The sequence below is a fragment of the Neofelis nebulosa genome, chromosome 9 (genome assembly GCF_028018385.1).
Source record: "Neofelis nebulosa isolate mNeoNeb1 chromosome 9, mNeoNeb1.pri, whole genome shotgun sequence".
Taxonomy (NCBI): domain Eukaryota; kingdom Metazoa; phylum Chordata; class Mammalia; order Carnivora; family Felidae; genus Neofelis; species Neofelis nebulosa.
Genome location: NC_080790.1, coordinates 56,659,014 through 56,673,299, shown reverse-complemented (window position 1 = coordinate 56,673,299; position 14,286 = coordinate 56,659,014). Strand labels below are relative to the sequence as shown.

Here is a 14,286-nt window from a genome sequence, read left to right as displayed (position 1 = left end):
GAATCTTTCTTCTTGCCTAGGATTTCAGCCATGCGCGCTCTCTCTCTATTTCTCTCTCTCTCTCTCTCTCTCTCTCTCTCTCTCTCTCTTTCTCTCTTTTCCTCTCTTTCCCTCTCTCTAGCCTGGGGCTTGAATTTGCATGTCTAATTCATTTACTCACCATATTTGAATTGGCCTGAACAGATGTAAATCGGGAAGGATGGGAAAAACTGCAGTCATCAACAATGATTAATCAGCTGTTGCAGGCAGTGTCTTAAGGAGACTGGTAGGAGGAGGCATGGAAACCGAAAGGCCGTGTGTTTAGAAGCCTAATTGTCACATCAAGCATCATTGTCCCCATGCAACAACCACCACCTTATACATCACTTCCTGTTTTATGCAGCTCAAAAACATAGACTGAAGATTTATTTTTAATATGTTGACTTTATTTCTGAGCAAAGCATCGGTCATGTGTGTATTTTTCCATAGTCCCACCTTGGAGCATTTATGTAGACATTGTAAATAAATTTTGTGCAAAAAGGACTGGAAAAATGAACTGTATTATTGCAATTTTTTTTGTAAAAGTAGCAGTTTGGTATGAGTTGGCATGCATACAAGATTTACTAAGTGGGATAAGCTAATTATACTTTTTGTTGTGGATAAACAAATGCTTGTTGATAGCCTTTTTCTATCAAGAAACCAAGGAGCTAATTATTAATAACAATCATTGCACACTGAGTCTTAGCGTTTCTGACGGAAACAGTTTGGATTGTATAATAACGCCAAGCCCAGTTGTAGTAACGTTTGAGTGCAGTAATGAAATCTGAATCTAAAATAAAAACAAGATTATTTTTGTCATGCTGACTCCACTGCTTGAAAAATTTGTTTACTGCCCCCCCCAAATTTTCAGTGATCAGTGCAGTAAAGAGGAAAATTAATTTTAGCTCCCTAAGACGTATATGTACTTGAAAATTTTAACCACAAAGTAAATTATTTGATAATAGTCACTGATTTCTTTAAGCTGGTTTAATGAATTCCTAATATCAGCAAATTTAAGGCCTAAGGGCACTAAACTAACTGTAGACTCAGATTGCATCCAACAGAATTACTCACCTAGTATCGGTGAGATTATTCTTGCACATAATGGTAAACCTAAGTACAGAGGTAAGTCTTTTACTAAGAACATTACCTAGGATGAGCAGTATATGCTTATTAGGAAATTAACTATGTGAATTGAAGAGACCAGACTTCAAAATCTAATTTTTATAAATATGCTCTATGTTCTCATTGGATAAAACTGGTTATTAACCAATTTTCCAGAACAGCTGTACAGAATATCTGCGTGGCAGCCAGCTAAATGGTACAAAATAACATGTTTAAGCTGGAATGGCTTATAATTTTATTTAAATAAAATCGCTGCTATAAAAAGTGCTTCCCAAAGCTAAATAAAATATACAAATATTTTAATTAAGGCAATTTCTCTGTAAAAAAAAAAAAAATCATCCTTTTAGGAGTGATTGCTTTGTAAACAAAGGATGGGTCAGAGGAGAGAGCCTTAAACTCAAGGCTGACGTTCAGGCCCATGTCACCCTATAAACCCGCCCCGAACAATTCTATTTTCTATTTGAAAAGAGAAACCAGCTGTGGGTTGGGTTTACTAGGTGACGTGTGATTGACTGACTCACCTGCTGGAGCAGCCCCGCGCATTCTCACCTTTTGTTTATTGGGCCTTGTTTCTAAACACGTGGATGCGCAGACCGAGAGAAGCTCCACCAGCAGCAGCAGCCTTCGCGCGCAGCGCCCTCCGCCCCACCCCGCCCCCACCCCGCCCCCACCCCCACCCCATGTGTGGGATTGTTTAAATTTCTTATTTGGACCCAGTGGCAATTCTTCGGCGACACAAATACTCCATATTTAGTGAAATAATTCTCTTTTGAGAGCTGGTTAGTGGCGGTGAACAACCATTTATTTACTTTAAAAATTAATAATAAACTTTATAAACTACCCATCCATTTGCCCCTCCTCCCCAGTACAAGCTTGGGTGAGTAGGTTATTTTCAGCCTTTCTTCTCGACGGTGCTCTCGCTGGTTGGGGGAGGGAAAGAGAGGGGAGGAGGGAGGGAGGGAGACAGAGAGGGAGAGAGAGAGAGAGAGAGAGATGGGAAGGGGGGAGTGGAGAGAGGCGGGCACTAGGAGAAGGAGTAGGGTACCAGTGAAGAAGAATCAGGGAATATGGAGACTATGAAGAATCACGACCATTAGTGTCCAGTGAATTAGAAAAAATAAAACAAACTGTGTTCTTTCCCTGTGTTCCCTGCTCTGTGTGGCGGTTTTGTGAGGGCCTTGCTCTCCGCAGATCCTTTCTCCCCTTGCCTGGACACCCCCACTCCCCCTTAATGCGATTTTAGCTTTCCTCTTGTAAATTTCAGAGCCAGCTCGGAGGTTATTGAGGACACTTATCTGAGAGAAAGAAAGAATAGAGGTGCTGAGGGTGTTTTTGATGTTTCTTAAAAGGCAAAAACAAAACGCCCTCTTCTAAACAAGGGCACACAATTGTACCTGCTTTTTATTTTTATTGGGGGGGGGGGTGCTGGTTGAATGAGACTTTTTAGTATGATTTAAATATTTTTTTAAAGAAAACTAAAAATATTTTACCCTATCATATTTAATCAGCTGTAATTATAACACATTCGAAATGAATAATATGCCTTGACAGTATTTTTATTGTTATTGTTCATTGCATGATGTTCGACTGCTTTAGAAGCACAGGAAAGAGAAGTAAACGCGCTACAAATGGGGAATTACCCTCGTTTAGCATTAAAATTCATTTAGATAAAATTGCCACAAACATTTAAATGGGAAGATTAGTTCCCCCTCACGCCTTATTGCACTCGCTCAATGGTTCCGTTAAGAACATTTTACACGTTGGAAATTCCGTCTTCTCAGACGGCTTGCTGTTTCCTAGTTACCCACATTCAAAGCAAAGGCAGCAGCAAAGGCAGCAGCAAAGGCGGCGGCGGCGGCGGCGGCGGCAGCAGCAGAGAGAGAGACAGAAAAAAAAGTTTTGGCAACTGGTCTGCAATTCATCCGCTGCCGGCCCCAGCCTCCCCTCCGCCCACGGCAGTCCGCCCCCCCACCCAGCACCTTTCCCCACCCCACTTCTTCTCTCCCCATTAAGTAATTTGCCGAGTCCCGTCCCCCGGAAAACCAGTTGCTTAGGTGTGTAGTATTTGAATGTGATGTTAAAATACAAAGACATTTGTATGTCTCCCTTCTCTCGCTTCTGCTCTGAGTTGAGGCTTCCGTTTGAAAGTGCTGAGTTTCTAACGTCGCCTACTCTGAGGCCCCAAGGCACGTTTTTGGGCTTTCCTTCCTGCCAGGACATTTCCAGGAAATGCACCACTGTTTCTTGCTTGTGTTAGAAACGTGTGAAAGAATTAGTCTGAAAAGTCTTTGCAACGTCTGGTTTCTCCCTCTCCTTTTCTTCTCTCTCTCTTCGTCTCTCTCCCTCCCCTTCCCTCCTCCCTCCCACTCCCCCTCCCTCCCCTCGCAGAGCCGCAGGAAAAGAAGAATGTCGGCTTCGACTGCCATCTTTTGGGGATTTGGAAAAACGACTCGGTAGGAAACGGAGGGAGGCGGAGGCGCGGGGGGTGGGGGCAACCCCCTTATTATCCTGTGTCGGAACTGGCTCCCTTAATCTGATGCTTAAATATTTGATGTGGAAAAATTACCCATAAAATTAGTTACTAACAATTTCAAATTGAAATCACTTATCGAATTATAAACGCATTAAAGCTGTATGGATGGTATTAGGAGTTTCTCGGGAGGCAGCGGGTGTCTCCTTGCAGTGCGCCCGGCCGGCGAGTTTCGCCCCGGGGAGAGGCACCCCCGCGGAGCCCGGGGAGGACTGCGGGCAGGCCGGCGCGGCGCTCGGGCGCGGGGTCCGGGCCTGGGGGACCTCGCCTGGGGGACCTAGAGCGCGGCCAGGCCTGGACTGAGGCTCCGGCGAGCTGGGCTGGCGGCGGGGGGGCGGGGAGGAGGGAGGGGAAGGAGCGGCGGTGGGAGGCTCCGACCCCAGGGCACAGGCGCCTACCAGAAAACTTCGTAGTCAACTCGAAAGCTTCTGAAAAGGAAAAACGCGAGCCCAACCCGGCCCCTCCCGCGAGCGTCTCCCACGCGGCACGCAGATTTTGCGCTCCGGATCGGTTGCTGTGTGCAGCGCCCCCCCAAGTCTGCATGTCAGGGCGGGAGGCGAGACGCCGGTGGCCCACTGCTGGGCCGACCTCCGCGGGAGAAACTCCAGCGGGCCGCCGCGGAAGCGGCCAGGAGTCCAGATTAGAACGCCGTGGCCCCCTGCGTCCTACCGTGCACAAGGGTCCTGGCCTGGACCGCGTGCTTGTGAAGACGGGTCTTTGCTCAGAGCCCAGGGCACTTTGGGGGTGGGGGTGGGGGTGGGGGCGGCTCCGGCACCTCCAGTAGCTTCCTATATCCTCCCCACCGCAACAAGAAAGTCCAGTGTAAGGGGACTGCTGACTTCGTCCCTGGAGATGAGGCGACCCCGGGTCTCCGCAGAAGGTTGTGGAAAGATACCTCCTGGGGCGCTCTGGGCCCCCTTCCCTTGGAACCGCTCGGGTGTGCTTTGTGGTGGACTAGAGGCTTCTTGATGGATTCTGTTCCCGAGCCCCTGCGCGGCTCTGGGAGCGCGGCTCCGAGAGCTTGGGGCTCGGAGGTCACTTGGGACCCGGGCAGCGCCCGCCAGGCGGGTCGTGAGTGCCAGGGTCGGGGGCCGCAGCAAGGGGGCTTGGGCTGCACCCCGACGCCTTAGGCAGGAGCTCCTCGGGAAAGCTTTAAAGTCTCTGCAAACTTTCCCTTCCATTTTAGGATCCCAGCAGGCCCTTGGCCGATGTGAACGCACTAAAAACATGACTTGATTCAAGCTCCGGGGTGGGAGCTTGAACGCCGGGTGGAGTGGCATGGAACTGGGTAGTGATGTGCCCCGCTTGGCCTGGCTGGCATTTCCCCTCGTCTCACGTCCCTCTCCCGTGCCATCCCGCACCCACTTGACTGTTAGAAGGTCCGCTGCGTTCAGGGTGGCCAGGTGCAGTTTACAGGAGGTTGGGAATCCCAGAGCCGAGGAGAGAGCGGCGAGGGAGAAACAGCGGGAGATCGCCTTTCAAGGGAGGCGGCTGATGGCGGGGAGCGGCGAGAGTGAGAGTGTGTGTGTGTGTGTGTGTGTGTGTGTGTGTGTGTGTGTGTGTGTGACTTTTTGGCCCAATCTGCCCGCCAACGCGTCTGTAACATTCTCTCCCAAGGCGGAGCTGAAAGGAAAAACAAACAACATATTGAGCAATCAGTTCGCCAACATTTGAGGTTCTAAGAGTTTTTGCCCTAAAAACGAGTACCCCGGGGTCTTGGCGGGGAGATGAAGGACGTTTAGGGTCTCGGTTCTCGCGGGCCGCGCCCCGGGGTGGCCCCTCCGCGCGCTGCCCCCTGCCAGCCAGGCGCTCTCAGCCCACTGTGGGGGAAAGCCAGGCGGTGAAGCCCTGGAGAAAAGGGATTTAGTTTTAAGCCAGTCTCCCATCGATCGAGTCGGTAATTTCTACCCCTGCCCACTCGCAGACACACTCACCTCTACCCTAAAGCATTAAGTTCATTACGCGAGCAATGATCTTAATCTCCAGGCGGAAAACGAGTCCCGGGACCTCGCCGATTCGGGAAGCAGTGAATAAAGTCACCTGTTCACGCAGCAGCGCTGGCGGCTCGTCGGGGCGGGGGCCTCGAGTGGCAAGGCAAGCTGCGCAGGGGTTCCTCACTCCGCGCTTGGGCGTGCCCGGCAGGGGTCAGGAACCCTGTGTCTGCTTTCTTTGGGTTGGCGACCTTCTCGAAGGGTGGGATTGCGCTCGCAAGCTTTCCTCCACCCCTTCCTTATTCTTTTCATCTTGGGCCCCCTCACACCTCTGCGCTCCCTTCCTTCTCCCTTGCCCCAAAGTGGCGAGCTCCCCTTCTTCACGGAAGGTCCCGAGGCTCTCACCCCCATCCCACCACTACTCCCCGCAGCCCTCAGGTCCCCAAACTGCAGTCCTCCGCTCTTTCGCGCCCGCCTCCTTCACCCACCAACTTGGACATGGGTGGGTGGGGAATGCTCAGCGAGGCCCTCTTGAAGTCACTTGCTGAGGGTACCCTGGGGCTTTGAACAACCAGATTCCTCGATCTAGGGGAGATCCCTGCGTCCATTGATAATTCCAATTCAAAGAAACCCTGCAAAGCTCAAAGCTGCAAACACCCCTAGCAGACGCCGGCTCCCCATCGACCCCCACCGCGCCCCCGCCACCTTTGCTTTGAGCAGCGTCTGGCACCGCAGGGAGATGGAGGCGAGCCACGCGCCCCGTCCTTGCTGGCCGGCCCACGAGGCGCCAGCTTGTTGTGGAGACTCAGTTTCCACTGGACAGTCGTGAAAGCGGGGGAAAACACAATGCAGTGGCTATGTAAACCCACGTTCCCGCACTGCTAACCCGACCCCAATCTGATTTCCAAGAGGTGCATTTTCAGGTAGTCCTAAACTGTGAACAGCGAGCTTTGTGTGTTATCTATGGGGGTGGGGATGGGAGAGAAGGAGACTCCCACCGCCCGCTCCAGGCTTTAATGTCTGAAATAACGAAAAGCCTGTGTGGCAGCTGCTGCTGGAGCCAAAACTAACTCTTTGGAAGACGGAAAAGAGTGAAAGGCAAAGAAAGACTGTTCATTTTTTTTCCTTTGGTGCCGTTTGGGATGTCATCTGTTTCCTTGGCGACTGTGTTCAGCCCCCGGAGCCCCTGGGCTCCTGGATTGTTAGGGGGGAAAAAGCATGCTATTTCTGCACCGTCATTTATCACTGTCAGCGCATAATGATTCCCCTTGCAGCCCCTTATTGATGTTTGTAATTGCATTATCTCATAAAGGAGGATGATCAATGAAACCGAGCCGTGCATTCTGGGGTCAGAGGAAGCCAAAGTACTGTTTGTCCCCTTTAATACAACAAGTACTCATTATCTTTAGGTCTGCATTCAAAAAATGATCTGATCTGGGGCTGACCCTGTCGGACATCCCAACACTTTTTAAAACGCGGTTTGTGTAACCTTTTGCTTAAATGCTAAATCAAGTACCTGTCTTGCATTTCAACGAAACAAGATGCTAAAACTGAATGGGAAAAGCGTTTCTTCCTTTCTTTTTCTTCCTTTCCTTTCCTTTTCTTTCTTTTTTTTTTCTTTCTGGGAGGGGTGCGATCATCTGTAGACTCACGCGATTTTACACTGCAACTGCTTAGTGATATAATGTAGAAAAAGCAGCGCCCAACAGCAAGGGACCCAACTCATCTAATGCATAAAAAATTGGGGGATGCGTGGGTAAAAAGGTATCTGGGAGCATTTAACAAGGTCGGTACTAAAAGATCAGAGTAAAACCACATCCGGTTTAATTAATAAGAGCTATAAACTGAGATAATTCCCCATGATTCTGCCCTTGCTTCTCTCTTTTACAGAGTCATATCTCCTCGGTTTAGATAAATGACTTTTGTGCCTGTTCGATTCTCACAACAACAATAACTAAATCGGTTGCACATTCTGTATCTAAAACCGTCTACAAACTCCAGCAAATAAAAAGAAGTTCATTTGTCTATTAAGGGAAGTATTTAGTTGAGCAGAAGTGTCCCAGTAACATTGAATGGAGTTCATGTAATCCCATGAAAATCAAGTCATCTTGTTGCACAGAAGTAAGTGGAAAAAATACAAAGGAGGAAAGGTCCAAGTGTAATTTTAAACTAAATGCATTATTGGACTGTCACAGTGAAAACGTGATGTGTGGCTGGGATGGAGGGAGTGGACACCAACTCAGTTCACCTTTAACTTAAAGATTTTAGAAAGGAAACAAGTATCCCAGGTTTGGTTATCATTTTAATTTGTGGAAAGAGGAGAAATGGAGATAATTCTGGTTCATCACTTTGATAAATTAAGGTGAATAACCCCTTCAAAGATAAAATTAAAGAAAGAGCTTATTTTAAATGTTGCAAGGCGGTATTACCAAAAAGAAAAGTTCCCAGTCTTTTGAAGATGAATTCTCCTTATGTTAATAACTACCAAGAAAAGAAAGAAAAAGGAAAGAAGGAAGGAAAGAAAAGACTAAATCCATGTGTTTATTTTTAAAGTTCTACAAAGAATTTTTAAATCAACAGTATAAATCAACGTTTTAAATAAAAAGGTCTGAATGAAAAGCCTTCACCATATGAGAAAATGAATAGCTGAATAAAATAGAGTGTTCCTATAATTTGACACCTTGACCTAAAAACTTAAATCGAATGATAACAGCAAGAAAAGGCTGAAATATTCCCACTTGGAAAGAGAACTTTAATGATAAAGCTAAGAGTATTTTCAACTGTGTGAAACTATCACTTAATTTTTCTCTAGAAGGCAAGTTCTTCTAAAAAGTATTATTTTCCAGGAATTCTGTCAAATCACTTTGAAATAATATATGTTTTGTATTATTTAAATATTCTGGCACTTTCCTTCTTTGAAAGTGCTCAGAGTGAAATGGATATGCAGCGGCACATATATTTAATATAAATGGTATCTTGTTGTTAACATAAAATATTAAAGGGAAAATAAAACTTTGGGCTTTGTCAGTTGAGATAGAATTTTTTAGCATAATACCCTTTTTCAGAACACACAAATGAAATTCCTTGATTTTAACCAATCAACACAAGTCTTTCTCTTATTTGGTTGGGGATCTGGCATCCTGTACGTTTTCTATTTTTAATATTTAGTGTTATAGCCCACGGTTAAAATGATGAAAAATTAGTCTCGTTTCAGAAATTATTTATTTATGGAACGAACATGATTAAAACATAAACACACACACAAACTGCAGCTGCAACAGAAAAAAAAACCTGATTTACGGTTATTAAATCTTTGATCGCCATGTTAATGTTTCTTTTTCTACCTTTCATTTGCATTTTAATCTATCGAATCTTTACAATTTTGCTGCCTCCTATTTCAGTGATTGATTACAGATCTGAAATAAGAAAAACCAAGCCTTAGCTTTTCTTTTTCCTTTCTTTTCTTCGCTTTTTTTTTTTTTTTTTTGGTGGTGGTTGTTGTTTTTCTCTCCCCACCCCTTCCCCCCGGGTGGATTTCGGAAACTTTCTCTCAATGCTAATGTAGACAGGACAAATTAATTCTGCTCTTTTAAATGTCAACGATATAAATAAATGCTTTCTGTCCCAAACGTGAATATTTCCCAGCCGCTTGTTTTCGAGTGGTAAAAGATCATCCCAGCAAAACGCAATTAACAGCGAACTACACACACTCCGCGGCGTGGGTTTTGTAAAGGACGTGTTGTGAGTGAGTAAAGAAAGGTGAGAAGTTCATCGTCCCTTCACCGCCAGTAGCCTGGCCTCGCTCTCTCACACACTCAGATTTGGTCCGGAGTTCTATCTGTGATCTAAGCAAACAAACAAAAACAAGCCTGGTGGGGGCTTGCTGTGGTTAAGTTGATTTCTTGAGACAGGCAGTCTAAAGACAAAAGGGGAAGCGACGCAGGTCTGTTTGTTTTCTTTCCCCGGCTTACCACTGCCCCTTTGCCCCTTTCTCCCCCGAACCCTCCCCACTGGCCCTCCCCGCCTCCCCCCGATTTCTCCCGCTCGGCGGCTAAGAAGGTCATTTGCTGACCGCTTTGCCTAGACGCGTCACTTTTCGCGCGGGCGTGAAAGCAAGCGTGGAGGTGCTTTGGGCAGGCGCCGGCCGGACGCAGGCTGGGTTCATTCTCCCAGCGGGGCTGAGGGCCCCTGGGGGTCTGCAAGGCTCGGGCCCCGGACAGATAGCTCCTCCCGCCCGGCTGGGGGTCGGGGGCTTGGGTGGGAGCGGGGTCCCCAACTGACGCACGGAGGAGGCCAGTCCCAGGTGCGAGAGCAGAGGTCGGGTGGGCGTGCGCGCAGACTCTCCCGCTAGCCCGCGCGTCTGGGACCCGGAAAGGAGTGCCCCTCACTTCGCCACCCCAACGTCTGCTCCCTGGGCCGGTCCCCCTCGGTGGGGTCCTAACGTCCGCAGACGCAGAGGAACCAGCAGCTGAGCGAGGACCGACTTCTCAGGCGGGTCTAGGCTGCTGGCTCTCGCGTCCGCGTGTAGCGCGCGGTGCCTGGGTGGAGGGCGAGCCGGGAGAAGTCCGAGGGCTGGGACCCCCACCCCCGAAATCCCTAAGTGGGCGCACACACACCAGCAGGAATTAGGGTGAGGGCTGTGAGAGGTAGAACAAGCCCGGGCAGTCTCTTCAACTGGGCCCTGGGACTCTGTGCGCACCCAGGGGCGTGCCCAGGGCGGGGGCACAGACCATCTTCTCCGGACCCTGTCACCAGAGTGTGCGCTCCTCCCTTCCTCCTAGAGACCCCATGGGTGGCTGCCGCAAGGGGGGCGATTTTTATTAACGTGGACGCACAAGGCTGTTAAAATAGAGGGGGTAGGGAAGGCATTTGATCCGGGCCGACCCTTTGTCTTGAAGCAGATTAGGCTGCCTAGAAATAGGAGGAAAAACAGAAAGTCTAGACAGGAAAACTTATTGTGTTCACAAAATATAAAAATGAACCGAGCGGTCTGGTACCTCAAGGGGTGAAGATAGATCCTTGTAGACAAGTGCGGAGACAAGACTGGGAAGATTTAAAGTGAAAGAAACGGCAGATTATTAAGAAAGTAATAGTAAGGTGTCCCATACACTACAGTTTTATTGTTGGGTAGTAACTACCCGATTTATTTATTGCCAGGGCTATATAATAGAGATAATGACCACAAACTCAAGATGAATTCTTAGGCGCCCAGCTGGACAATTCTTTTTTATTTAAGAGAGCGAGTCTGAAAGGTGAGCCTCATCTCCTCTCCTCCTTGAAGATCCGTCTTGCTTTCTACCATATTATAAGCATGACATGCAAATAAATAAGTGCTGCTGGGTTTGTGTGGGTAGGCCTGCAGGATTTATTTCAGGTAAGAGAGGAACATACGCGGAATATGAATTTGCACAGGAGCTGCGGAGTGATTCCTTCCCTCTACTCCGCCGAGCTCTCCTGCTGATCTCCCTCCCTTTCTGTGGGAGCAGAGAGCGTCCCCTGATAAAAACATTAATGTGTCATGTCTCAACTCCCTATTCCTTGACATATAGGTCTGGGGAGGGATGAGGGGCAATGAAAAATGCAAAAGACATCCCCAAAGTAGGTTGACTTGCTGGGACTGCTAAACAGATTCCTACCGACAAAGGGAAGGGTGAGTTTGTAATTATGATTTACAGGAGGGGGGCGGCATAGGAAGCATGTTAATATCATTTCGAAATATGCAAAACGGTGCAAAAGTTTGCTGTCCCGGATCTGGTATGGGTCCTCACCAGCTGGATAGATCCCAAGGGGAGCCTCCAGGCTCTTGGGACCTGTCCGCCTTTCTTGGCCCTCAGTTTCTCTTCCTGGAGCCGGATAAACAATCCTATGGGCCGGTGAAGGAATCACAGATGACCTTGCTCGTTGACCGCCAAGGTCGGAAGGGAGCGGGCGGCCTCAGGTGTTGGCTCTGTCCGACGCAGTGGCTGCAAAGACAGTCACCGGCTGGCCTTTAACGAGGCGGCCTCCGAGAGCTTCTCCCCTGCCACCTGTGCTCTGCGACGTCAGGCAGACCCCGAGCTTGCCAACGTGAAGTCGGCATCCTCTTCTGATACTCTTTTTTCTTAATATTCAGAATATAGTGTTTCAGTGTCACAATAACCACTTATATTCAGAACTTCCTTTGATCTATGTTTGGCCAGGAAAAAAACAAAACAAAACAAAACAAAACAACAAAACACCTGACCGGGAACTGCAGATGAAGAAGGGAGAGGAGCTCAGAGGAAACGGGAGGGGTGGCCAGGCGGTGTGAGCGAGAAAGGTGTGCTGATCGGGGCTAGGCGGGGGGGGGGGGGGGGGGGGGGGGGGGGGGGGGGGGGGGGGGGGGAAGGAAGATAGAGACCCACCGGCAGCAAGACCCGAGCGTGTGGTGGGGGAGGGGGTGAAGAAAGAAAGCAGAGAGTGATCGCGGGATGGAAGAGAAGAGGTTGTTTGTGTAATTTGGTGGTTGGTATGAGGGATGATATTATGAGGCTGAGGAGGAGGACAGTCCTCGTCAATCTTTTACAACATTGGTGTCGTTCAAGCACAACTTTATCTTTGAACCAGAATATCTGTTTCAATGATTTCCATAAGCACATAAATTATAATCTTCCGAGCCTTCAATATTTCTTTCTGTACTTTATTAAGTGTTATTGCAGAGGCCATTTATGAAGTGAATGATTCAACTTTTAATCTTTTGAACATTAAAGTGTATTCCACTGAGTTTCCTTTTCCAAATAATCTAAAATAACAAAAAGAAACTAAGCTCATTACATGAAAAAGTGACAAGCCTTTTGCTCTCAGCCTGGCAAGTTGCCCTACGCACTTCAAAGGATGATAAACTAATTGTTTCCAGAGTTTATAAGTAATTAAGCTATTATTCGGAGAATTTATGTAACAGTCTTATTCACCATAGAACTTTCTGGTTAGAATAGCCAAAGAGGAGTCTTCAAAAATACCAAGATTTTAATAATTAAAAAGTCTGTCCTTATTGATCACGATGAAAACTTATTTTATTTTCAAAAGCATTGAGAAATGTAAACAAATACAGTTTTATTCCAGAGTATATGATCGGTGGAGGTCATTATGTATAATTAATGCCGAAAGGAAAATGAACATGTAATGTCTTCCAAAGATTAAAACATCTGTAACTATCAAGTTTTTAAAAGTTAATTTTTAAAATCATTCAGCTTGATTCGTCTAAATATGTCTGATAGGGAAAAATATATACATGCCCCCTTTAGAATTCCATAAGGAAAGTTTAAAAACTTAAACATAATTTTAGTATTTTAAATCAACTTTTGGTACCTAGACAATAAGAATTAATGCCCAGGAATGTTAAGTGCTTGGTTTCTCTGATTTTGCAACAGAGAAATATACTTATTCACCCTTAGATTAAAATAAAGGGAATACTTGAAAAGTCTTTTCAAATACATTAAATTCAAACATTATTTCTACATTTCAAGTCATGTTTGTCATTTTTAAGTAAGAAGATTTCTCCTAAATGAAACAGTGTTTATTAAGGGAAAAGTAAGAGCTAAGAGGAAGTGATGAATTGTTTTGTAAATTTCAGCAAACTATATGACACTTCAGTTTAATAGACATGTTTATATATGTAACAATGTACTATTTTAATTTATTTTTCCCCATCAAGATGGTATCACTTCTGCTTTTTTGTTTTTGGAAAATGCCTGTTTTGTTGTCACATGAAGAATTTAGAAATTAATACAATTTTCATGTTAAAAGGAAACATTTTTGAAGAGTAATACTGAGGTATAAATGTGAAAATCCAAGTAAATGCCTGTAGAAAGAAGCTTGTTTGAAGTAAGATAAATTTTCTGGAAGTTATCTGCAAAAAATTAAGAGTATGAGCTGATTCAATATCCATTCCCTTTACCACAAAAAAGTGGGAATTGGCTGTAACAGTCATTACAAGGAGTGGAGTCTCAGCATAGAAAAGAATATTTAAGTCCTATCTATTTGTTTCAAGAAAATTCCTCCAAAGCAAGCCTGGAGTTGACTGGAAATTGTATATAAAATGTTCAGTTTGATTCAGGGTCAGTGTTGTTTTGTGGAATTTATGTATACTGGCAATTTAGATCTGTCATTGTGTCACAATGTCTGACTCAATGTCTGTTGTACTGTTTCTTTATTCTAATCGAGCAACATTATTAAAAACAAAAACTCAAAGCAACCTGGTTAGTAGTAATGTGGTCCCATTGTCTAACACCATGCAGTAATTGACCTTCTGGATACCAGGCACACTTGGATTCGCTTTAGGACACTTAGCTGTTTAAAATGAGTTCATTACAGAAAGACAATGGTGACTTTGTTGCAACTGGTACCTGTGGTATTTCATACAGCACATGGGCCATATCTTGCCAAGACAGCCACCACCATGATTCACACCAGAGCAGGAAGTCAACTCTAGGCACATTTTTTTTTTTTTTTTTTTTTGAGAGAGAGAGAGAGAGAGTGCAAGCAAGAAGGCATGGGGCAAAGGGAGAGGGAGAGAGAGAATCTTAAGCAGGCTCCATACCCAGTGTGCAGTGGGACTTGGGGCTTTATCTTACAAATGTGAGATCATGACCTGAACTGAAATCAAGAGTCGGACGCTTAGCTGACTGAGCCACCCAGATGCCCCTAGGCACCTTTTATAATATG

General features: G+C 46.3%; 1 protein-coding gene and 1 long non-coding RNA gene across 5 annotated transcripts in view; one reads left to right on the top strand and one right to left on the bottom strand.

Moving 5' to 3' along the window:
• MEIS1 (Meis homeobox 1) overlaps nt 1-837 on the top strand; it is a 139,004-nt gene extending 138,167 nt beyond the window's left edge. For all 4 annotated transcript variants that reach the window (XM_058683895.1, XM_058683898.1, XM_058683894.1 and 1 more), the window contains one exon: nt 1-837. This exon is cut by the window's left edge and continues 716 nt beyond it. The gene's annotated coding sequence lies outside the window, so the exon portion shown is untranslated.
• A 1,086-nt stretch (nt 838-1,923) lies between these two features.
• LOC131485005 (uncharacterized) lies at nt 1,924-3,017 on the bottom strand. The gene is made up of 2 exons (XR_009248572.1): nt 2,952-3,017; nt 1,924-2,438 (listed from the first exon to the last, which is right to left on the bottom strand). It is a non-coding gene; the product is annotated as an uncharacterized LOC131485005 (long non-coding RNA).
• Nucleotides 3,018-14,286: the final 11,269 nt, after the last annotated feature.